The sequence below is a fragment of the Silene latifolia genome, chromosome 1, assembly GCF_048544455.1.
Source record: "Silene latifolia isolate original U9 population chromosome 1, ASM4854445v1, whole genome shotgun sequence".
NCBI classification, from domain to species: domain Eukaryota; kingdom Viridiplantae; phylum Streptophyta; class Magnoliopsida; order Caryophyllales; family Caryophyllaceae; genus Silene; species Silene latifolia.
This window is the reverse complement of record NC_133526.1, coordinates 116,702,615-116,729,826: the sequence shown is the minus strand read 5'-3', so window position 1 is coordinate 116,729,826 and position 27,212 is coordinate 116,702,615. Positions and strand designations below refer to the sequence as shown.

At 41.3% G+C, this 27,212-nt stretch overlaps 1 non-coding gene across 1 annotated transcript; it reads left to right on the top strand.

The window, feature by feature from the left end:
- The first annotated feature begins 13,079 nt into the window (after nt 1-13,079).
- LOC141617988 (small nucleolar RNA R71) lies at nt 13,080-13,186 on the top strand. Its single transcript, XR_012531269.1, has one exon. It is a non-coding gene; the product is annotated as a small nucleolar RNA R71 (small nucleolar RNA).
- The last annotated feature ends 14,026 nt before the right edge of the window (nt 13,187-27,212 follow it).

Sequence of the window (27,212 nt, the reverse complement as noted above, 5' to 3'; positions counted from 1 at the left end):
CATTCTCAAGATCACAACTGGAGAAGGCCCTATGTTCAAGGAGAGAAGTGAGGAACAGTCCGAGTCTAAGTCGGAGTCAGAGTCTGTCATAGCTCCTAACACTCCTGATGTCCCAGTCAAGGTCCCCTTTCAACTGTTTTATCACAAAGTCGTGGCTGATTCAGAGGCTGAGTCTACTAGGGTCACCCCCACTCCCATGAAAGGTGACAACCTGGAGCCTGTTCCAGAGGCCACCTCCTCTGTTGTGTCGCCTCTGACAGACCACGAAATGTCTGTCCTTTTCGAGCTTTTCGCTCGTGTCAACTTAATGAACGCTAAGTTTGCTTATGACTCGTCTTAATTTAACTGCAATGCAATTCTGAATGACTATGAGGAATTTGATTTGAGTGACTACCTACCTCACTTAGCCAAAGAACTTGACAAACGGGAAACCAGAACCCCCATCATTGAGGAAACCGAACCTATTAACGTAGGAACCGACAACACACCTCAAGAACTTAGGATAGGGACAACCCTGGACCCCTCAGAAAGACAAAAATTCATTGACCTCCTCCACGAATACAAGGACGTGTTCTCCTGGTCTTACAAAGACATGCCTGGGATTGACAGAGAAATTGCAGAGCACCGGATACCCATTAAACCCGGAGCTAAACCTGTGAAGCAGAAGCTACGCCGGATGCGTCCTGAATGGGCCCTAAAAATCAAGGAAGAAGTGGATAAACAATTCAAGGCTGGTTTCATCAAGGTGTCTGAATACTCTGATCTGGTGGCCAACATTGTGCCCATACCAAAGAAAGACGGAAGAATTCGGGTTTGTGTCGACTTCCGGGATCTGAACAAAGCGAGTCCAAAGGACGACTTCCCTTTGCCACATGTTGACATTCTGGTGGACAATACTGCCGAACATGCTCTCATATCATTCATGGACGGGTATGTTGGGTACAACCAGATTAAGATGGCTGAGGAAGACATGCACAAGACAGCATTCACTACACAGTGGGGTACATATTGCTACACAGTCATGCCTTTCGGTCTCATCAACGCCGGAACAACCTATCAAAGAACCGCTACCACTCTTCTACATGATATGATGCACAAGGAGGTAGAGGTATATGTCGATGACATGATTGTCAAATCAAAAGAACGGGACGGCCACATCAATGCCCTCCGGAAGTTCTTCGCTCGTCTGCGGAAATATAACATGATACTAAATCCTCAGAAGTGTGCATTCGGGGTCACCTCCGGAAAACTCTTGGGACATGTCGTCAGCAAAAGAGGCATTGAGATTGATCCAACCAAAATCAAAGCCCTTCAACAAATGCCTCGGCCTAGGAACGAGAAGGAGATTCAGGGATTTCTCGGTCAGGTCCAATACATCAGCCGCTTCATTGCCAAGCTCACTATGATTTGTGAACCAATATTCAAAAAGCTGGACTTTGCCGTCACCAGAGGGAGAACATGTTCCGATCTCGGTCAAGCTGGACTTTGCCGTCACCAACAATGCCGCTGAATATGATGCATGCCTCATCGGCCTACAAGAAGCCATCACACTTCGCATCAAGAGACTGAGGGTCCACGGCGATTCCTCACTCATCATCAATCAGGTGTCCAGATCATGGAAAATCCGATCTGACAGCTTAGCTCCCTACCGAGCAAAGATCAATCAAGAGGCCAAGTTCTTCGACCAAATCGACTACTTCCACTTGCCGCGAGAGAAAAATCAATTTGCTGATGCCCTGGCAAAACTTGCCGCGCTCGTCAACATACCTGGCGATATGACATCAATGCTCCTATGTGTCGAGAGAAGGAGCGAGCCGGCTCATATTTGTGCCATTATCAACGACGGGGAAAGCCATGATGAACCTTGGTACCAAGCCATCCTCAACTACAAAACCAAAAACAAATTCCCTCCCAACTATGATCAAAGAGGACAAAGAGCCATCCGTTTACTTGCATCACAATTCGTGATAAAACCAAAATCAACTATACAAAATAACACCCCAAGGACTTCTCCTCCTTTGCATCGACCATCACAAAGCCAAGAAAGTCATGGGAGAGGTTCACGACGGAGAATGTGGTCCTCACATGAGCGCAATGATGCTTACGCGGAAAATCACACGGCTAGGTTACTACTGGACCACCATGGAGGCCGATTGCCGTAACTACGTCAAACATTGCCATAATTGCCAAATCTTCGCCAACATACAACACATACCACCATCCCTCTTATACACCATGACATCAGCCTGACCCTTCTCAACCCGGGGCATCGACATCATCGGGAAAGTCAACCCGATAGGCACCAAGGGGCATTTCTTCGTCCTCGTCGCCATCGACTATTTCACCAAATGGGTGGAATCACAGTCATATGCAGTCTTGACCGCCAAATAAGTGGCCAAGTTCATTCAAAACAATATCATCTGCTGGTATGGGGTACCCCATGAAATCATCAGCGATCAAGGCTCTCACTTCCGGGCGGAAACTCAAGTTTTGCTGGACAAATACAAAATCAAGCGACATTGATCATCCCCCTACCGTCCCCAAACTAACGGAGCGGTGGAGGCAGCGAACAAAACTCTTATCACCATTATCAAGAAAATGCAGGACAACTACCGCGATTGGCCGACCAAACTCCCATTCTCACTCTGGGGATACCGAACCTCCATCCGAACACCGACAGGTGCCACACCCTTCTACCAAGCATACGGTATGGAGGCGGTTCAACCGGTAGAGTTAGAGGTCCCTTCTCTATGCATCCTGCTGGAGAGTCAAGTCCCTGAGGCGGAATGGACCCGTCGAAGGTACGAACAACTCACTCTTCTAGACGAACGGCGACTCAACGCCTTGTACAACGTCCAGCTATACCAACGACGTATACAACGGGCATTCAACAAGAAGGTCAAACCCAGAAACATCCGGGAGGGCGACTTGGTCCTCAAGTCAGTTCGAGCACCATTACCCGTCGATCCGAGGGGAAAATTCAAACCCAACTGGGCCGGGCCATACCTGGTCAAGAAAATACTTTCGGGGGGCGCAGTGAGACTGAGTGACCTTGATGGGGAGGATTTTTCAAACCCGACCAACCTAGACCAACTCAAGAAATACTACCCTTGAACCATGGCAACCAGCGACCTTAGCCTAGTTTTGCAACTAGCAATGACCTCAACCCTTTTCAAGTCAAGTTCCTCAACGTGTTCTGATTTGAAATTGTATGTTTTATCGAGTCTAAGCTGCGGCACCTTGCCCGTTTCAAATGTCCTTTGATCAGTCAAAGGCAACGTCCATTTGCACTAAAACAAAAACCCCTTGAACTACGAGCATGGTTTGATTTCACCTCTTCAGGTGGATACGTAGGCAGTCCCTCTTATGCCTGAGGGATACAACCACAAAACCCAATCAAATTCACAAAACATTTTGAACTACGATCATAGTTTGATTTCACCTCTCCAGGTGAATACGTAGGCAGTCCTTCCTTACACAAAAAAGGATGCAGCCATTCCCACAATCAAAAACAGCCATCCCCATACGAAAAATCCCCACGTACAAAAAAACATCCCAAAAAAAAGGAGAAAACCATTCCCTTTCCTACCAAAATACAAAAATAAGCCTTTCTCCCTTTCCACAAAATACCACTTTCCTAATTGCAAATGTTTAGGATGATTCAAATCGAATTGCCTTTACCAAATGGGTAGAAGAAACAAGCGTTCACAATTTTCGACACGGGCAATCCTCTTATTTAATTAATAATGGGAGGAATTACAATTTCAACAATAAATAAAGCTCGGTGAGTATACAACTTGTCAAAGCTAAGGTGTCAACGAAAACACCTCACATAATAAAACTAGCACAAAACGCACAATAACTAGCTAGTACAAGATAATAAAAAACTCACAACACTACTACAACATAATAATAAAGCGGGTAATGGAGGTCTTCAATCTTCCATTCTACCCTTGCCTTTTCCCTCGGGGTACATATTCCCCTTGTTCTTCTTGTTGGCCCGCCTAGCATGAACTTCCTCCTCGGAACGGATCCTTAACAGATCTAAGACGGCGACGGCCTCCGGTCTAGCCCAAGACCCCATATTCGACCCAAGACGAGCCAATGTACGGCCCACCACATTCTTGGGGCCGTAACTCCTCCTCTTCGGTTGTCTCATCACATCAGGGGTAGCTCCATCAACATACTCCTCAAAGAAGGCACGGTTGGCTTTGCCAACCTCTCGGTACTTCAGGTCGATAACCTCATCCTTACGGAATTTGGATCTCTCTTCCAAGGACGGAGCACGTGACCACTTGACATAAGCGGGAGTCACCCATGTCGTGGCGACGGGGTTTGGCACCTCCCAAAGTGGCCGAGTGGCCCACCACCTTTCGAAGACCTCCAAAAGCTCGGAGTTCCGGAAAACATTCTCTTGGACAAGAGTATCTTGAGCGGGCACCTTTTGTTAATGCCTCATTTGCCTCATGAGCCTTTCGGGATAAATGAAGGAAACAACCTTCAAACCCACCACCATCAGAGAACGAGGACTAGCACCCGAAGCGGGCAACCCCGTGAAGGACCTCAAGTGCCACCACGACACCACCCAACGGATATGAGGACCACCCTCCTCCGCCAATCTTGCGGCCCAATAGGCCTCGGTGGTGGTCGGACACTAATCTTTTCGGTTACTTGTCGTTAGGAGAACCTAGACCAAAACACAATTTATAACTTCACCAACAACTCTACAATTAGTAAAGAGGCAAGTAAAGGTCGGATCCCAAGGGACGGGAATTGAGATGAGATTTCTATTGCAACTAGTGGTGTCTTAGGGGTGTCACAATTGGGGTTGATGTAGAAGGTCACTAAACTAAATAACAATGAAAGTAAACAAGCAAGATGAATTAAAAGGGTTTTAAACAATTGATAAAAAGCACTAGGGTATCATGGGGTCATAGGGGATTCATGGGAATTGATCATACAAACATGTTCTCAAATTATAAGCAAGCAATTATTGTTATGATGGATTGAGTTGGTTTATATCTTACAATCCTAGGAAAGTTTGGGTCCCGGAGCCAAATCGATTAGATTGTACAACACCTACAAGTCGACTTAGTCTTCCCTACTCAACAACATGCATGGTCTAATGAGACTCAAGTTGGTTTATGTCTTACAAGTCTCATTGAAAAGATAGGTGATGGGTAAAAAATGCAAGGATTCATAGGCTCGCATTTCATCAAACATAACATGTGCATGAGTTGAGATCATAACAAGCAAGCAAATAAACCATGAAAGCATATTAATTTAAGCATGAATCATTCCCCATGTTGGTTTCCCCTAATTACCCATTAACCCTAGCTAAGTGACTACTCACTCATTATCATGTTGAACATGCTAGCAAGGTTATCAATCATACCAACAAAGTGAAACATGATGAATAAATGAAAGTAATTAGCAATAATTAAAAAGGGATTAAGAGAATTATACCTACTAATGATTCCAATAATAAAGCAAAGAATAAAAGAAGTACTTGATGCTTGATTGAGAGGTTGTCAATCTCCCAATAATAACCCAAATAATCTTCAATTACCCAAAATAAAGGATGAACAAGAGAAAGATTAAGGAAATAAAACTTGTATTAGAACTTGATTAATTGTTGATTACAATATAAAAGAGAGATTTGATTAATATTAACTACACTAAAGATTGCTAAGAAGAACATGCTCTTCTAATTAGACTAATGGGGTATTTATAGTGGGGATTAAGTGTAGGAATTAGGGTTAACTAAGGGCTTAAATGACGATTAAGTCCCTACTTAAGGAAACGCCGGTATTTTTGGAAGGATGGGCATCTTTCTTGAAGCTTGAAGAAGACGAAATGCTCTGTCCTGGAATCCGTGCGTCTTTAGCACGGGACGGCCGGATTAGTGGGTCTCTGCCCGGGCGTCTTGGGGAGAAGACGGGCGTCTTCTGGTGTTGCTGCCCGGGCGTCTTGGAGTGAAGACGCACGGATTGTGAAGGTGGAGGACGGGCGTCTTCAGGACAATCCGCACGGATTGCTGTCCAGTTTCATTTCTTCTTCTTTTCTTCCTTTTTCTTCATAAAATCCTTGGGGATTTCCTCGGGGATTCAAGGATCTTTTCACATCATTGCCCATTTACTATAGTATATACAAAGGCCTTCTAATCTTGTCTCTCCTTGATGCTTGGTCATTGAATTCAATCAATTTAGTCTCATTTTGCCATGAAAATGCAAGGTTTGCACTCCTTTCCTACCAAGGACACAAAACCTCTAAGAATATGCAAAACAAAGAACTAAAGACAATAAATGACCCAAATATGCACTAAAAAGCATGGGAACAAGGCTAATTCGGGGACTAAATATGCTCTAATTATGGTCACATCAAATATCCCCAAACCGAACCTTTTCTCGTCCCGAGTAAAGAGGTGACAAAGACTAGGACCATTATTTAAACTAACCTAATAACATAGCCGATATGAGACAATTAGCGAGTCTCACTCCGCTCCTTCTACTCACAACAAGACAACCATGAGGTAGGATGCCTTCTTGCAAGGCAAGGTGGGTCTTGCCAAAATGGCGACACATCCAAACATTAAGCACACAAAACAAGTAATGGATGCATCTACAAAAGAATAGCCACTTTCCTCATCTAAGCGGCGGAAATTATCTACAAGGGAAGCAATTCAAGGGTACACACTCCTTCATAGATGCAATTTGTTCAAACTACTAAGCCTAGAAGGATACCAATAAATCACCTCCAAGTTGTGTCAAGCTAGGGTACCTTTGTCCTCAATCGTTAAATGCTTTTGTCAAGAGTAGACTCCCTATGGTGTTAGAAACACTGGAGGATCGCGGAATTCCCCCTCTGGCCTAGACAAGAAGAAGGGTCGTCCCCTATCTACCATGCACAAAAATGGATACGATGGATAAAGGGATCAATAGATATTTGAGTTTCACTTTGGGAGTTTGCTTTTGTTTTTGTTTTTCCCCTCAATTTCATGTGGCATATAACATTTGAGAACACTTTCTTGCCATTCTTTTTTATTTTTGGCATTTCAACACTTGACAACTTTCAACTTTTCTTTGCATTTCTTTTGAACATTTTCAAAGTCACCCCATATGTAGTGAGGGTACCTTATATTTGAAGCTTTAGGAGTTCTATTTTTGCTCCTCTTTTCATTTGATGCATTTTTGCAAACTTTTTTTCACTTTTCATTTCATTGAACTCACATTGATTTCTTTTTGTGCCCATTCCCTTTGATGACAAAAATGTGGTAGAACATGGATGATGGATGGATAGATGCATGGTTTCAAGGGTCACCTTGGAATAAACGGTAGCCAAGGAGTTATCACACCACAAGGTACTCTTGACTAGGCCTTAATCCATGGGTCAAAGGATACTAGCATGACACATCCTAGGGTGTTTTACAAGTATTCTAACAAGCAAAGTCTTAAGAAGAAAAAAGCATCTACTAGGGCCTATATACACTTGTCAAACTTCCCAAGTAGACGGTTTCGCAAATTTTTTCTAACATGCAACTACATGCCATGATGCAACTAACATATAAACATCCTAATGCAAATGATTCTACCAACTAATATGACATATACACTAAATGCAAGTCCTTAGTTCACATTGTTATACCGCATCAATCAAAATAAAGCCACATAGTCATTAACATAAGGAGGAAAAAGAAGATTGGAAAGATCATACCATGCGGTCTTCAATATCCTCATGTCTCGGATGTGGCGTAGTCGATCAAAGTGAACAAGGATAAAAACAAACACAATATATACAATAATATATACAAGACTACACTACAAAGGAAATGAACTTGTTTTTGGTTTTTCAATTTTTAAAATTTTTATAGTTTTTTTTTGCAATTTTCAATTTTTTTGGATTTTTGAATAAAAGTTAAGTTAGAATTCCCCATCCCCACACTAATATGGGCATTGTCCTCAATGGCCAAAATGATGGGAAATCATACAAGCATGATGCATGAATTCTACACTAAATGCAAGCTACACTAATCTACGCTACATGATGCAAGGTTTTTGTTTATGACGGAGAGGATAATTTAGATTACCTCCCGTTGTGTATGCATGTACTTCCCCAAACCGAGTTAGACATTATTTCTAATGTCCTAAGGTTGGGTGTAGTTCATGCACACAAATGCAATGCATGAAACTAAATTGTCATTTTGGATTTTCAAAAGTGGGAACAATAAAATAAGAACACCTCAATGGGGCCGAGGTGTTAGTCCTCTATGGTGCTAGGACTCAACCAACCATGATCAAGATAAATAAATAAAACAAAGAGAGAAATAGACAAACCTCAAGATGGTAGGAGCCTCCAAAGCTTGCTAATCTTCCATCATATCATCACTATCATCATCTTCCTCAATAGAAGTGGACTCATCACCACTTCCCTCTTCACTTTCTTGCTTGCTTTCTTCATCGTCCTCTTCTTCTTCTTCACTAGCCTCTTTATCAATGTTATCATCAACAACCTCATCACCGACAACCTCATCATCACCCGGAATACCCCTAGATGCACTCGGAAAGAAGCCCTCTCTATCCGCCCAAATAGGCAAAGCACATGAAGGATCAAGTAGTCCCTGCCTAGCTAAATGAAGGAGGGGTGGATATTGGGCTAAGTAAGCATCTTCCCGATCCTTAAAAGCTTGCTTGTGCATCTCTTGCATAAGAAGAGTCATATAATCTTTGCTTGCTTCAACACCTTCGGGTTTGAACTCTTGGTACTTGAAAGGATAGGGTGGTGTGACAATGGAAGAGGAGGGCATTTCAATTTCACCCTTTTGTTGTCGGATAATGTATTCGGCTTCTTTTGAGAGAGGAAGGAGGTAGTTGGTTCTATGAACACTCAAACGGCATATCTTGGAAGGCAAAGTAAAAGATCTAGCCTCACTTGTGAGCCACCCATACTTGGTGTCAAGAGGGTTATGAGTAACCCACTTGTACTTGATGATCATAGCATCCATATCAATGAGATGACCACCCTTCTTTGCTACATACTTGCCATCCTTGTTGAAATTCGGATCAAAGAACTTAGCCAAAAGAGTGACTAGACCTCCATTCACAATAACCGTGGTGCCTTGCTTTCCACAATCAACATTTAGCCATCTTTGCACCAAAAGCCTTAGAGAATTGTACGGCTTGGTGAATTCCCTTCCAACGTTTAAGGCCGACTCAAGAAGAATACAATCGAGCTTGGTAAAGTGGTTGGTGTCTTTTCTTGCAATAATGGTATTTCCGATGACCTTATGCCACACTCTAATGCCCGGATGGTGGACTAATAGAGCGCGACTAGCATAAAAGTTCTCAAATTTCCTTCCGGAAATCGCCTCCCAAAGAGGAGCGGGGTCATACTTACCAAAATTTTTGAAATAACTAGGTGAATCACTAAGACCCAATACATTACCCAATTCCTCAAAGGTCATATGCCTACTAACATTAGCAAGGCGGAACTCGATGTTTTCTCTTGCTTCTACCTTAGTAACTTTCAAAGAACTCAAGAATTCTAAGGTAAGGGAGGGGTATGTCAATTCTTTTGTAGCAAACAATTTTTCCAACCCCATGGCTTTAAAGAAGGCTTTGGTTTGTTCAAGGACACCCAACTCATTCAAGGCATCTTTACAAATAAACTTGGTGGATAGAAAGGCTTTTCTAGCATACTTGGCAAAAGTTTCCCTATGGGAGTTAGAAGTGAAAATTACCTCTGGATAGTTCGAAAGTTGAGCAATTTCCGGAGTAATAGATGTTGTTGCTTCCAAGGGAGGTTGTTGTTGTTGCACTTCCTAAGTTTGAGCTAGCTACCACCATAGCCAATGAAGCTTTCTTTGCTTGAAGACTCTTTTGTCTTGTTGAGAGTGCCTTTGCTTTTGGTGCCTTTGTTGCTCCTTTAGTCCTTGCCATTGATGCTTGAACCAAGAAAAGAGTGAAAATCTTCAATTTCCAAGTATACCCGAATCGATTTTAAGATGAAAGGCTTTGCCTTTATAATTTCAAAAATCGACTCAAAGGTTGAAGATTTTGGTGCTTGGTTTGATTTTTGTTGGAAGAGGAGTGATTAATTGTTGTTGAAAGGATGTTTTGATTTGATTTTGATGAATGTAGTTGAGGAAATCTTGTTTTTGTGATGGAGAGGATGAGGGTTTTTGAGTTTTGGGGTTTATGGGTAGTGTTTTGAATGAAGGAATGAAGAAATGAATATGAGAGGGGGTTTATAAAAGACACGAAAAATTTGAATTGCAGGGGGAAGACAGGCAGATTTCCTTCGGGACGCTCGGATTCTGCCAGTTCTGGGCTTCAGGAATCTCGCCTAAAGACGGGCGTCTTTCAGCAAAGACGCTCGGATTGTTCAGCTGCGGGACAGGCGTCTTTCAGTGAAGACGGGCGGATTCCTTTCCCGAAAATTTTCTTGTTTTTCTCAACCAAAAAGACGGGCGTCTTCTCTTGCAGGACGGGCGTCTTTCTGAGGACGGGCAGATTCTTTTGCAGGATGCCCGAATTTGTTAACAGTCCCAAAATTTCAAAAATTCAGCTCATGAAGACGGGCGTCTTGTGACAAATACGCCCGGGTTGCCTGAAGACGGGCGAATTCTGCCCCTTTTATCCAGATTCAGTTCCATCCGTGTACTTGCATATCCCGTGTCATTTTCCATTCTTCAAATTCCCGTGTTCTTCATTGTGGGGGCACTACTAAGGCATGGATAGCCTAGGCAATTGCTATCCCCACACAAAGCTAAAGCACTACACATCAATTGAAATCATTAGTCCCTCCCTCACTTCTCTCAAAAATGATAATTATCTTGATCAAGGCATAAATATCCAAAAATGACAAACAATGCAATATGAGAATTAAAATGCGAGTTAGGGAGTTAGAAATATTTACAAATGGTGGTTTAGGGAGGACTCCACCAAACTCTCATCTTTAGTGAGATGTCATGGGGGCATGTCCAAGGTGTTGTTGATGTTGCTCAACACCTTGAAGAAGTAATCAAAAGCTTGTTCATTGTCATGATAAAGATCTTCAATAGATCTTTGCCCTTGTTGTCGGTCTTGATCGATAGCATTACCAATATAGGGATTGAAAATCCCTTCAAACTCATCGTCCCAAAGACCACAAACTTCATCTAGTTGATCACTAAAGATCTCTTGAGTTGATAGAGACAACTCTCCCAATTTCTTGTCTTGGCCTATGAGGCCATCTTCTTCATTGCTTGACTTTGGTGAGCTTTTCAAGCTCTCTTTGTCATAATTCACTTGCTCTTTGAATGGAGCATCTTCAATTTTCTTCTTCCATTGGAGTTCCGACTTCTTCCTATCATCCTTCCGGCTATAATGATCAATCATAAAACATGGTTCATGCAAACGGGGAACTCTCATGGTCTTGTCAAGATTGAAAGTTATGCTCTCATCTCCCACTTCTAGAGTGAGCTCTCCATGTTTTACGTCAATCACCGCACCCGCGGTTTGTAAGAAAGGTCTTCCTAGAATGATCGGAATGTTGGAGTCTTCTTCCATGTCATCAATGACAAAGTCCAGCGGGATGAAAAATTTCCCAATTCGTACGGGAACATTTTCCCATATCCCTAATAGTGTCTTCGTCGATCTATCGGCCATTTGGAGTGTGATATTAGTGCATTTAAGCTCTCCCATCCCCAACCTTTTACTCACCGAGTACGGCATAACACTCACACTAGCCCCTAGATCACATAAGGCTTTGTTGATCGTGGTGTCGCCAATGGTACACGGAATTGAGAAGCTTCCCGGATCTTTGAGTTTTGGAGGTGAACTCCCTTGAAGTATTGCACTACTCACCTTAGTGAAGGCGATAGTCTCAAGCTTCCGGATCAACTTCTTCTTTGTGAGGATGTATTTCATGTATTTCGCATAGGCCGGCATGTGATTGATTAATTCCGTGAAAGGAATTGAGACTTCCAAATTCTTCACAATTTCCATAAATTTTCCAAGTTGGTCATCAAATTTGGGCTTGGCTTGACGACTTGGAAAAGGAAGTCTAATCACAATGGGCTCCTTCTCCTTGACCTTGTCTTCATTTTTCTTTGAAATTTCTTCTTGTGATGGTTCTCCATCCTTGGAGTTTTGCACAATTTTTTCTTTGTCACTAGCTTCCACAACTTCATCCTCAACTTGCTTCTTCGGTGCTTCATACCTTGTACCACTTCTCAAGTGAATGGCACTAACCGTTTCATGTCTTGGGGGATTACCTTGAGGTGGTAATTGCCCCTTTTGTCTTTGTGAGCTTGAAGATGCTAGTTGAGTCAATTGGGTTTCCAACATTTTGGTGTGAGCTAGGATGTTGTTGATGGTGGTTTCCTTTGCTTGACTATCCTTTTGCATTTGAGTGAAAAACTCTTGTTGATTCTTTTGCATTTGAAGGACCACTTTTTGAACATCAAAACCTTGGTCATTTTGTTGATTGTAAGGAGATTGATTTTGGTAACCTTGGTTTTGGTTGTAAAAGGGTCTTTGATTTTGGTTTCTCATGGGAGGTGGGGTGTATGTTGTTTGAGGGTTTTGAACATTTTGGCTTTTGTATGAGAGATTTGGATGGAATTTGGTGTTTTCATTGTAATAGTTTGAATAAGGGGTACCACTCTTGTATGCTTGGAAAGCATTCACTTGTTCACTTGTTCCCCTACATTCACTTTGGTCATGTCCCAAAGTTCCACAATTCTCACATATCCCACTTGGGATTGATGAAGATGCCGTCATGGCATTAACATGATGCTTTGGTGATTTTTAGGCTTCTTCAAGTCTAGCCATAGCTTTTTCAAACTTTAAATTGATGGTATCAATGTGAGCACTAAGTTGAGCACCCAATCGAGTAACGGAGTCCACTTCATGCTTTCCTCCTCTAGTAGCCTTGCGAGGTCTACTATATTGTGAGTTATGGACCGCCATTTCCTCAATTTTGTTCCAAGTTTGATTGTCATCAACTTCGGTGAACATTCCATTTGATCCCATGTTAAGAATGTTCCTTGAATCTTCATATAGACCGTTCCAAATTGTTGTACCAAGAACCACTCGCTAAGCCCATGATGAGGACATGAGCGACAAATTCTCTTGAACCGCTCCCAAGCTTCATACAAAGATTCTTCATCCCTTTGCTTAAAACCCGTAATTTGAGCTCTTAGCATGTTAGTCTTTTTCGGTGGATAGAACTTTTTGTAGAAAGCTAGAGCCAACTTCTTCCAAGAATCAATTCCGAGAGTAGCCTTATCAAGGCTTTTCAACCATTGTTTCGCGGTGCCAATTAGAGAAAAAGGAAATAAGACCCATCGAATTTGGTCTTGAGTTACACCGGTTTGAGAAATCGCATCACAATAATCGCAAAAAGCCTTCATATGAGAATGAGGGTCTTCACTAGGCATCCCCCCAAATTGGCTTCTTTCGACTAATTGGATAAATGCGGATTTGGCAATAAAATTTCCGGTTAGATGTTGTGGTGTGGGAGTACCATTGGGTAGGTTCTCCTCGGTGGGTACTTAATGTGATGAAAATTTAGGCATTGTGGGTTGATTTTGTGTTGGATTTTGTGTTGGGTTCTCCTCACCTTCTCTTGCAAAAGGGTTGATGAACTCAATAGTTGGTTGAATAACCTCACTAACACCTCTCAAATTTCTCCTAGCAAGTCTTCTATTGGTTGTCAAAGTTCTTTCAATTTCACGATCAAAAGGTAACAAGTCACCTTGTGAACTTCTAGACATGCAAAATATCAAACAACTCGAAAACAATTAGAACAAACCTTGAGGAGTTTTACTTCCCCAAGGCGAAGAAAGACACAACTAATAACAATATATGAAAATATAAATCAAGTTAACACCGTCCCCGGCAACGGCGCCATTTTTGGTCGGACACTAATCTTTTCGGTTACTTGTCGTTAGGAGAACCTAGACCAAAACACCATTTATAACTTCACCAACAACTCTACAATTAGTAAAGAGGCAAGTAAAGGTCGGATCCCAAGGGACGGGAATTGAGATGAGATTTCTATTGCAACTAGTGGTGTCTTAGGGGTGTCACAATTGGGGTTGATGTAGAAGGTCACTAAACTAAATAACAATGAAAGTAAACAAGCAAGATGAATTAAAAGGGTTGTAAACAATTGATAAAAAGCACTAGGGTATCATGGGGTCATAGGGGATTCATGGGAATTGATCATACAAACATGTTCTCAAATTATAAGCAAGCAATCATTGTTATGATGGATTGAGTTGGTTTATATCTTACAATCCTAGGAAAGTTTGGGTCCCGGAGCCGAATCGATTAGATTGTACAACACCTACAAGTCGACTTAGTCTTCCCTACTCAACAACATGCATGGTCTAATGAGACTCGAGTTGGTTTATGTCTTACAAGTCTCATTGAAAAGATAGGTGATGGGTAAAAAATGCAAGGATTCATAGGCTCGCATTTCATCAAACATAACATGTGCATGAGTTGAGATCATAACAAGCAAGCAAATAAACCATGAAAGCATATTAATTTAAGCATGAATCATTCCCCATGTTGGTTTCCCCTAATTACCCAATAACCCTAGCTAAATGACTACTCACTCATTATCATGTTGAACATGCTAGCAAGGTTGTCAATCATACCAACAAAGTGAAACATGATGAATAAATGAAAGTAATTAGCAATAATTAAAAAGGGATTAAGAGAATTATACCTACTAATGATTCCAATAATAAAGCAAAGAATAAAAGAAGTACTTGATGCTTGATTGAGAGATTGTCAATCTCCCAATAATAACCCAAATAATCTTCAATTACCCAAAATAAAGGATGAACAAGAGAGAGATTAAGGAAATAAAACTTGTATTAGAACTTGATTAATTGTTGATTACAATATTAAAGAGAGATTTGATTAATATTAACTACACTAAAGATTGCTAAGAAGAACATGCTCTTCTAATTAGACTAATGAGGTATTTATAGTGGGGATTAGGTTTAGGAATTAGGGTTAACTAAGGGCTTAAATGACGATTAAGTCCCTACTTAAGGAAACACCGGTATTTTTGGAAGGATGGGCATCTTTCTTGAAGATTGAAGAAGACGAAATGCTCTGTCCTGGAATCCGTGCGTCTTTAACACGGGACGGCCGGATTCGTGGGTCTCTGCCCGGGCGTCTTGGGGAGAAGACGGGCGTCTTCTGGTGTTGCTGCCCGGGCGTCTTGGAGTGAAGACGCACGGATTGTGAAGGTGGAGGACGGGCGTCTTCAGGACAATCCGCACGGATTGCTGTCCAGTTTCATTTCTTCTTCTTTTCTTCCTTTTTCTTCATAAAATCCTTGGGGATTTCCTCGGGGATGCAAGGATCTTTTCTCATCATTGCCCATTTACTATAGTATGTACAAAGGCCTTCTAATCTTGTCTCTCCTTGATACTTGGTCATTGAATTCAATCAATTTAGTCTCATTTTGCCGTGAAAATGCAAGGTTTGCACTCCTTTCCTACCAAGGACACAAAACCTCAAAGAATATGCAAAACAAAGAACTAAAGACAATAAATGACCCAAATATGCACTAAAAAGCATGGGAACAAGGCTAATTCGGGGACTAAATATGCTCCAATTATGGTCACATCAGGTGGAAGCAAAACTATCTGGGTACAACTTCTTCCTCATGGTAAGGTGACGGAAGGAATAAGAAGAAGAATCAACCGGAGGCTCTACATACCTTAGCCTCTCCAATAGCCACACTTGGAGGATCCTCGGGGATCCGAAAGAGGGAGCTTCTCCACAAGAGCCTTCCTTATCCAAAGCTTGGATAATCTCTCCAAGCACCAACCACGATGGATCTCTACAATGCTTCATTTGCTCAATCACATGAATAAGGGGCATGCTATCATAACATTTTGGCCCCTCCTTCAAGACATCAACAACGAGGTACACATGGACAAGACAAAATGCAAGAGCCCTTCTCCTAGCCACCTCCGAGACATTAGCATCTAATCGGTTTGAAAAGATGTTGATAAGAGCCAACATGTCCACACCATGTGGAGCAAGAAGAAAGTTAATTTGGCTTGTTGACAAGCCCAACATAGAACGGAATTTCTCCTTATAGGACAACCGAGTCGGAGGAAGCACCGCGACACAACCCGATCACCCGCCAATGGCTCCAACTTCTTCGGCAAGAAGACAAACCTCACCTTTCGGGAAAACGAAAACATGGTGTTTCAAATCCCAAAACCGAGAACATGCTTCAAGAAATGAAGGTTGCACCTTGACTTGACGAAGCACCAACAATTGACCAACTCCCATGCAAACGAGTTGATACTTTTCGGGAGGCGACAAATCCTGGCACCATTGTCGCAATGCGTTCTCAAAAGCATCCATGAAATATTTTTGTGGAAGAAGAAGAGGTTTTGTAGAGATGATTTTGTGTTTCGGATGATGAAACAATGAAGCGCAAACGTCCCTATTTATACAAAATGATCAGCGCGTTTTTCAGAAAAGGAGGAAAGCTGGCTTCCATCGCCAGGTGGCTCGCGCCTCTTTGAGGATTTTCCAGAATTCCCGCTGTTGACTTGTCTCTTTCAACTTGTGTTTTCTCCTGACACCTCAAACCTCCCGCCAAGAAGCTCGCGCCTCTTCGGGATGATCCAGGACTTTTTCGTGTTTCCTCACACTCACATTTTCTTGTTTTCGCGTTTTACGAAATCCGACACGGTTTTCATGACGCAGCTTTAAACATACGGATTTTTCTTTCTTTTTTTCAGGGGGGAAGGGCTAGTCGCCCCGATCCGCGATGGATCGTTTCCATGTCAGTCGAAATGCCGAATTTTTCTTTTTTCGCTTTTTCGAATTTTCGCAATTTTCCATCAAAAATCAAAATCGAAAATTTATAACACGACGTCAATTTTCCTCAAAAATTCAAGCACTCACAAATTCGAGTCTTGACCTCAAAAATCAAAAGACAAATACACTCGCAAAAATCCTTTTCTAAAAATTCATCCCCGACGGTTTGAGTTTGAATTTTTCGAGTCTCAAATCAATTCCAATTATTTCGAGGCAATTTAATTCACAACACGAGTTAATTGCTCAAATTTTCAAATCAACTCCTTTTGAATTCCGAACGTGACGACTCGACGCGAAATTTTCAAAATTCAATTTCAAATTTCAAAATTCAATTTTAACTTCAAGTCATCTTGGTTAATTTTGTTTTCAATCAAATGCTTTTACGTGTTTACGATTATGCATACGTCCTACCTGTTGCCTGTTTTCTACACTAACGATGCAGGAACTAGTGCAAAGCAAAAGGAGAATCGACAGCCGACAGCGCTCCTGCGAAACACAACACAAAAAAGCCAAAAGTCACAAAATGAACCACAATCCAAAAACACATATATACAAACCGTCTCACGCAAAATACATCGAGACACGTTTGATACGAACAACTGACCGTACAAACAGGATCCAGTACAACCGTCTATCATACAGACACTGGCCTAAGACAACGAACTGGGGGCTATCTGCCACCTACTGAACTAAGCACTCTCTATCCTCTCAAACAAGAAAGAAAGGGAGCAACACAAGAGACAGGGGAGCAACAACGGAAGCAGAGGTGGTTACCATGACGGTAATACCTCGTTCCTGCTCCACGACAAAAACAAAAATGGTGCCTGGCAGATTTTGGACGATACGACAACCGAGGACCGTAACTTAGCATGTTACCCCGATGTTGAACCCCATTCAGCTGAATTCAACAGCAATCGAAAGCAGCAACATGGGATAACACACTCGTACTGAACCCCACTCATCAGACATCCGGACCTCCGCAGGCAACGACCGACGATCGGTACCCGATCATTGGCCGGGCAAAAGCCGCCAGGCAGAAACACAACCAAGCCTGTAACAAAAAACAGTCGTCTCTCCCCCTCCAGGATCGTTTTCCTCCTCCAAAACCTCAACAACGGACCCCATAGGTCCCAAACGATACCCTGCGATCAAAAGAACAAACAAAAAAACGTCAGACGAAATTTCGGCATTACGACAGCATGAAATGGACAAATCAAAAAAAAAATCAGCAAAAAAAACACAACAACCTGCAATACAAAACAAGGGCAATCCCGCCCAAAATCCAACCAAACGAAACAATTCACAAAAAAACAAACAAACACAAAACGACTCGCCCATCTTTTCAGGCAAAAGACGAGTAAAAACCAGAAAAAAAACGGCATTTCAAGACCCCTACAGGGTCCGCCAACAAACCAAAATACATTCCCGACACAATGGGGTATTTTTCTACGGCTCAAAAAGGCAATTCATACGCTAATTTGAGCCCAAACCGGTCAAAAATTCAAAAACGACCGCAAAAAGGCAAACGTGATTTTATCGCGCCCCAAGTTGACCTAAATTATCAATAAGGTCCATTTCAAGGCAAACTGACTCAATTCAAGCTCAAACGGGTGCTTGTTTTGTCAGACATAAGACCGTCACAAAAGGCAAAAATCCAATTTTGCCCACAATACCCAGCAAAGGTCCATAAATGGCGAATACGGGTTTTCCCAACTACAATGCAACCTAGTGGGACCCACTATCCAAGCAAATAAACGTGGCATTGCTAAATGAGACGGTTTCTCACCTCACTCACGTTTTTCAAGCATAGGGAGCGGGAACGGGGACCAAAATGCAAACTAAAAGCACCCCTATACTCCTAAACAGGTTTCTAACCTAATGCAAGCATCAATTTCACTCGAAATAGGCTCAATCAAAAACGCCCAATTCGATTTTTTAGGGTAAAATTCCGCCCTAATTCAATCAAGCTAAAGATCAACAAATTTAAATGAATTCAAGAAGAAATACATACCTTGAAATGATATTGTTGATGATGGCACGAATTCAAGCGAGCTAGAAGGTCCAACAATGGCGATTTTGGCTTGTTTTGTCGAAATTTGGAGAAGACGAAATGATGAATGAGATGCAGTCGTACCTCGCGTCTTTTTACAGAAAAAAGGGAAGCCCCTTTGGTTCGCCAGGTGGCTCGCGCCTCAATCATGCGTCTCTTACCCTTTCAGCGAATTTTGGGCTTTAGCCCAATTTCCACATAACAAAATTCGGATTTTCATTGACGATATTAAAAATCGTCATTTTCTCAAAGACAAAAACAAATAGTGAAAATTTAAATTCGCTATTTTCGAAAATTTCAAACAAACGGCGATCAAAACCGCCAATTTCAAAAATAATAGTGAAATCAAAATTCACTATTTTCCTTCAAAAATTTCAAAAATAATAGCGAAAATTCAAAATCGCTATTTCTTCAAATTTTCAAACAACGGCAATTAAAACCGTCATTTTTAAAATAATAGCTGGAAATTGAATTCCACTATTTTCACCACACATGTCAACGGCGGCACATAAACCGTCACTTCAAATAATAGTGAAGATTCCAAATTCACTATTTCCATCAAATGTCAACGGCGGCACATAAACCGTCACTTCAAACGTAATAGCAGATTTAAAATTTGCTATTTCCTTCAAAATTCAAACAAACGGCGATCGAAACCGCCACTTCAAATTCAAAGAAAAACAACGAGTACCGAATATCCCAAATTCACTATTCCTTCAAATGCCAGCAGGGGGCTTCCCCGTGGAACCCGCTCATTTAAAAAAACAGTGATAGTGAAAATTCAAATTCACTATTTCCACAGCGGCATCACGAGTTCGCTACTTTCAAAACAAGCCCATTTGACGCGGCTATTCTCACGGTCCATTAATCGACCGCCTCATGGCTGGCGAGCCTTTGTCCGCAAACACGTCAAGGAAAGACCCGAAGATGCCTCGGGTACATTTTCGTACCATTGGCTGGCGAGCCTTTGTCCGCAAACATCCAAGGACAGATCCCGAAGATGCCTCGATTACATTTCCTTACCATTGGCTGGCGAGCCTTTGTCCGCAAACACGTTAAGGACAGATCCCAAAGATGCCTCGGGTACATTTCCTTACCATTGGCTGGCGAGTCTTTGTCCGCAAACACGTCAAGGACAGATCCCGAAGATGCCTCGGGTACATTTCCTTACCATTGGCTGGCGAGCCTTTGTCCGCAAACATCCAAGGACAGATCCCGAAGATGCCTCGGGTACATTTCCTTACCATTAGCTGGCGAGCCTTTGTCCGCAAGCACGTCAAGGACAGATCCTGAAGATGCCTTGGGTACATTTCCTTATCATAGCTGGCGAGCCTTTGTCCGCAGACATTTAAGGACAGATCCCGAAGATGGCTCGGGTACATTTCCTTACAACAGCTGGCGAGCCTTTATCCGCAAACGTGCAAGGACATATCCGAAGATGCCTCAGGTATGACTCCTTCCTATGGCTGGCGAGCCTTTGTACGTAGTCTAATGGACTTTAAACGACCCACACGGATAGTCGGCAGACTCTAAATTATTCCCGACGACAGGTCCTTGGCTCGTACCCTCGAGTCGCCTTGGCGTCGCCCTTCCCGTTGGCAGGTCCTTGGCCCGAATTCTTTCGAGCCGCCTCGACGTCGCTTGGGTCTCCAGGTTGTAATCTTCGATTGACCTGGGGGCTCTACTTTGACTTTCGCCCTGTCCAAGCCTCAGTCAAAGTGGGGGCTCAGATACCGATGATCTGCTGAGAATCCAACAAACACCCGATGATTATCGGACTACAACATGTTTTGGAATCGCGGCGTTTGATCGACAGTTTGTGTACAACTTTACGTCGGAAAACTTAAAACGATTTCGAAAATAAAACATTTTAAAACATTTCTAAAATACCTGGAGTGTTTAATGCACGACGACGGGGTAGCAATGACACTAACTAGAGTCAAAACCGACACCGGACCAAAAACCGACTCAAAAATTCAAATCCCGACTCCAGCAACGAGTCAAACCGAGTCAACCACCAAAAACAAAACATTTCAAACCTTCTACCTTAAGTTTTACCGGATTCATGTTGGTCAAGTACCAAACATGTGACTACAAAACCTAGGATAGAACAAATCATGATTGCGTTTGTTGTGAAAGTGACAACACAACTCGAAGAACCGCAACGTGGCTCGCGCCTCTTTGAGCAGCCCAAGTGGCCACGTCGCTCAAAACTCACACAACCACTCATTCTCCTATAAATACCCCTCAAATGCCACCCATTTGAGATTCACGCGAGAGTCCGCCCCCTCACATCTCCCTTAAACTTCTATACTCGACTTCTTAAGTCACAACCCGACGCGTATTTACGACCTACCGATCGTAAACACAAGCCTTACACATTGTTTGGTACTGTCATCGTGCATTAAATCACTTGACCGACCACTTTGACCACTACACCGTCACTAATATTAAAACACTCTTTTTACTTACCAAAACGGTTTTAAACCGAGTTTTTTCCGATCAAACGAGTTGTTACACTTACGTCGGTTACTCGCCATAACCAAACATGTAAGTATGAGGGTGTAAAAATCCTCTTTTATTATGTTTTCATTTGTTTCATGACTATAACATGCTAAAACGTGCATAACATGAACCAAAACTTGGAATAAATGAGCCAAAACTGATTTTTGGTCTGAGGCAGAAGCCCCTTAGGTCGCCAGCTTACCCGCGCCTAAATGGGGTGTTCAGACCAGAGATCAACCATGTTTGTTCTCGTCATTTCCTTTTAATTCATTTTCACATTTGTAATCGGTTTTCACCATTCCAAATACTTTCGAACCCTTTTTATTTTATTTCATTTGTTTTAACCATAAAATATTTTTCACCCTTGGTTCCTCATACCATGACGGTTAAATCCGTATTTCAGTGATAATATTTGGTTAATGACAGTTAAAAGGTATTTTAAAACCTTTTATTTCATTTCTTTACATTTTCAAATAAATGTATTAGTTACCAACACAAAGTCATCCTTGGTTCTACATACCATGCCGGATTTTAACCCGGGTACGATGATGAGTATCGACTAATTATATTCAAATGGACTTAAAACAATTAGTCCATAATTATTTTCAAAACTATTCATGTCAAGTTTGTCAAGTCGAACCCGACACCGAATATTATCCCAATAATGATGATTATTCGAGTCTAGTTCTTCAAATCAACAAATGCGGTCTAAACGACCCCTTCAAATCAAACCTGGTTCAAATACCCATTTTCAACACGTTTTATAACATTTTCTAAAAGGTCAGAACACGGCACATAAACCGTGGGCTAACCCGCGCCTAAACAGGGCCTCCATTTCTCATTTTCAAAACCAGAGGGAGGCCCCTTGTATCGCCGGCTGGCTCGCGCCTCATATAGCCGTCTGGTACATGGCATGTTCCCTTCCAGCATTAATCTAGGACGATCCCGACTCCGGTTAGCCCGGATATAGGACGGATCAGATGACTATTTGATTATACAAAATCATATTTGCAAAATGCCTTACTAAGACAAATGGATCATGTTATACACCCTAAACCTAATACGGTAAATGGATGTTTAATTTCCGTCTTGCATGCAAATCAATCATTAATCCAACTCGACATCTTATACTTGATACTTGGATTAAATCAACCGACTTAGAAAGCTCTCACATGTTAGGTTTAAATTATTGGATGCGCATTCATGAATTTAAACCATTTTATCAACTTTTGCATTCAACCAACCAAGATCGATCAGTAGAGGCCGCTAACGCGGGCGGGATTGGGTGTCTGATTAAAGGGCTTCCCAATACGTACCTTCACCTCTTACTCAGAAACTTTGGATAGTGGACGAACTTATCCAGGGCGTACGAGAGTCATTCTAGAGATAGGATGCTAAAGATGGACGATTTCCTTATCTTTAGTACCTATGTCAAACGCTGCTTTGTGCTTCGATTTGACCGAGGTATAAAGTGGATTTCGAACGGGTTCCAAGCATCCCACAAATGCTTGGTGGCGACTCCGAACACCTCTAATCGCTTTGAGACCCTTACCGAGACGAAACCGACCGATCTAAAACGATCCGGTCGAAAGCATTTTTACGCCGTCGAGCGTGGCTTTCAAAAGACCGCTGTGTGTCCACAGATCAAAGTGGGCTTGCAGGTGGGCCATGTCCACATATACATAAGTAATGAATTCGTTTCTCACCTTAAATACTGTGGTATTGTATCTCAGTTAACTCCCTCTGGCACACCACAATTAAATGGTGTGGCCGAGAGGAGAAATTGAACCTTATTAGATATGGTTCATTCTATGATGAGTCAATCTGAGTTACCAGACTTATTTTCAAGGTTTGCCATTTTGTCTGCTATTTGACCACTCAACCAAAGCCCAACTAAAGCAACCGAAAAAACTCCATATGAGATATGGAAAGGGAAGGTCCCGAATTTGTCATACATGAAAATATGGGGTTTCGATGCTTATGTCAAGAACAATTCTGACGATAAGCTAGCCCCTTGTTCTGACAAATGTATCTTTGTAGGCTACCCAAAGGAAACGCGCGACTATTATTTTTACAACCGTAACGAGAACAAAGTGTTTGTGGCTCGTGAGGCTATCTTTCTAGAAAAGGAATTTATTTCTAGAAGACATAGTGAGAGAAATTTTGAACTTAAAGAAGTTCAAGGGCCACAAACTGAGGAGACAATAGAGGAAGATGTTCCTTCATCATCTGGCTCAACTATTGTTCCTAGGAAGTCAAGCAGGGCTAGTCGCCAAACTGATAGATATCTGGGAGTTATTGAAGATGATGGTGATTATGAAGTATTGCTATTAGAAAGTAATGAGCCTGCTACCTACAGAGCTGCTATTGCTAGTCCCGACTCTAAATTATGGCTTGAAGCCATACAATCTGGAATAGATTCTATGTACGATAATCAGGTGTGGGACCTGGTTGACTTACCTAATAAGGTGCAACCTCTTCAGTGTAAGTGGATATTTAAGGTTAAAATCGGCATAGATGAACATAAAGATGTCTACAAAGCTAGACTGGTTGCAAAAGGTTTTACACAAGTTCATGGTTTACACTATGATGAAACCTTTGCACCTGTTGCTATGATAAGATCTATTCGGATCGCATTTCATGACTATGAAATATGGCAAATGTATGTCAAGACCGCCTTCCTGAATGGATTTCTGGAAGAGGAAGTGTATATGACACAACCTGAAGGTTTTGTGGATCCTAAAAATCCTAACAAAGTATGCAAACTTAAGAGATCTATTTATGGTCTTAAGCAAGCTTCTAGGAGTTGGAATCATCGCTTTGATCACGTCGTTAAATAATATGGTTTTTCTCGAAGTGTTGAAGAACCATGTTTATACATGAAGTTTAGTGGGAGTAAAGTTCTTTTCTTGGTTTTGTATGTGGATGGCATACTACTCATTGTAAATGATGTACCAATGCTTAATTCTATTAAGGAGTGGTTGGGAAATCATTTTAAAATGAAATATTTGGGAGAAGCTCAGCACATCCTTGGTATCCGAATCTATCGAGATAGATCTAAAAGGATGTTGGCATTGAGTCAAGAAGCTTATATTGATAAGATTATTGACCGATTCAATATGAGGAACTCTAAGAGAGGGTTTCTACCGACGGGTAGTGGAATAATTTGAGTAAGTCACAGTGTCCTACTAAGCCTAAGGATATTGAGCGCATGAAATCGATCCCCTACGCTTCCGTCGTTGGATTGATCATGTATGCCATGATGTGCACTCGTCCCGACATTTCATATGCTTTGAGTATGACAAATCACTATCAATAAAATCCAGGTGAGAGTCACTGGATAACCGTTAAGAATATCCTTAAGTACTTGAGAAGAACTAAGGATTCATTCTTAATATTTGGAGGAAATTCTGAGTTACGTGTAAGTGGTTACACGGATGCTAGTTTACATACAGATAGGGATGATTTTAAATCCCAAGTTGGTTTTGTCTTTTTGATTAATGGAGGAGCAATAAGCTAGAGTAGCTTTAAAGAGTCTGTGACTGCTGATTCTACAACCGAAGCTGAGTACATCGCAGCATCTGAAGCTGCAAAGGAGGCTGTTTGGATTCGGCAATTCTTGAAGGGACTAAAATTAGTTCCGTCTGCCAAAGATCCTATCACTATTTATTGTGACAACAGTGGGGTAATTTTTCAAGCAACAGAGCCCAAGTCTAGTAATAAGTCTAGACATGTATCTAGGAAATTTCATGTAATTAGAGATTTCATTAAAAGGAAGAAAATAACAGTTTGTAAGGTTGGGACAGACGATAATGTCGTTGATCCTTTAACCAAGTCATTGTCTCAAACGAAAGATGATGGTCATGTAGTTTCTATGGGATTGAGACGAATTCGAGAACTATTGTAGATTATGCGAGATGTAATAATTAAGATATTGTATTTATTATTTCATGTATGATAATCACATTTATCGTTTGAGTTTTATCATGTAAACTGTTCTGTTCAGTTTTATCTGAACTTAGATACTTTGTTTTATCCAAATAGGTTGTAGTGACAATATCGAACCCTATTAAGTGAACTGGATTAACATTGTATTTTGTCCCTAGTTACTTAATGAGGTGACGTCTCGGAGTAACTAGATTGTAAGGCAATTGATGGCGTGCTTGACAGTCATATGTTCATAACGGATGACTTGTCGATTACATAGGCAGATTGTAGAGACATTCTGTTAGACAGTGACTATTTATAGAACCCTCATGTTGCTAGGTCGTGGCAAGGACTTCTATTTATTCCTTCGAGTCAATTCTTTAGACTTGCGACTATTTGTCTAAGTTGGTACAGTTTTCCGGTGGCTTTGGTTCTTGTCCTAGGTCACGCCGTAAAAGGAGGCTAAAGGGCATTTACTGGGACATTGTGATCTGTATCGAACGAAGAAAATAGGTCAACATGATTGTCCACCCATGTCATATTTATATCTTAAGGCCACTCGAGGAGAGGTGACTGAAACTACGTGGCCACGCTCGAATGAGATCTATAGTAGATTATCCGGTCAGACAATCATTCTCTTAATCGAGAAAAATCGCTTTATGATGTGATCACGTGCAAGAACGACCTGAAAGATGTCTTGCATTGAGTGGGAGATTTTTATGGACAGAGAATTGGTAACGCACACTTGTGTCGGACAAGTGGGAGATTGTTGGAGTAGGTGTCCACAATAGTGCGTCTACATTATTAAATCTCGTACAAGGAATATCAGGGATGTATTTTATATTTGTTAGTTGATCAACGTAGATCGGTAACGCTTGACTGACTAGAGTTTGACGTTACTATCGTTTGACGGCGGTGTTCAACTGATCCCTTTCGGTCACACCTATAGGATGGCGCACAAATGGAAAATCTAATTATTTGTATTTGATACAAGTTAATTAATCCCTCATATATATTTAACTATGTGAGTTAATTATTTAATATGAGTTTGGAACTCATGATTAATAAATAAGATTTTATATTTTTTGAGGTAGAGGTTATAAGTTAATTATATTTGTAAGGAGTTGTAAATTAATTAAATTGGGCATTTTAGTACCCATTATGCATTGCGATGATGATAAAATATTACTCAACAAGTTGAGTGTATATCGTTTATTAATTTGTCACATAATTGTTATATGATCAAATTAATATTTAATTATATAAGATAATTAAACACGATATTAATAAGGATTTGGGGGAGAAATGTCAAAAACCGAAATGGACCTGTAAACCCCACATAACCAGTTATGAGGAGTATTAGGGACTCCACTAGGCTTTTCTCTTTTAGTGCTTGGAAGATGCTAAAAACATAATCATTTCTTGATTTGACAAGACCTAATCATCATAGCTACTCTATACACTAGCTACAAGCATGTGAATAAAATAAGCAAAAAAACCACTCACTAATGCATAGGGGGTGCCGGTTTTTGGGTTATAAAAGAGACCCATTGTGGCTCAATTTTTACTCACTTGTGACATATATTTTCCACATGCTCTCTCACTAGAACTCACATAAAATATGATAGTACTCATATATTATTACTAGAGTAGTAATACATATTATTATTAAGGGTATATTACTATAATTATCTAGTTAGTAATTATAGTAATCTTTGTGCTAATCTTGGGCGCCATATAAAGGAGGTATTCTATTTTAAATACTCGGTTTTAGGAAGATCATCCGGATTTAATTTAAGCTCAAGAATCACAAGAGAAGGAGTCTCTTGTGGTGCCCTTATTTATCAACAATGTAAGGAAAAATCTTACCTTTCTTATAGATT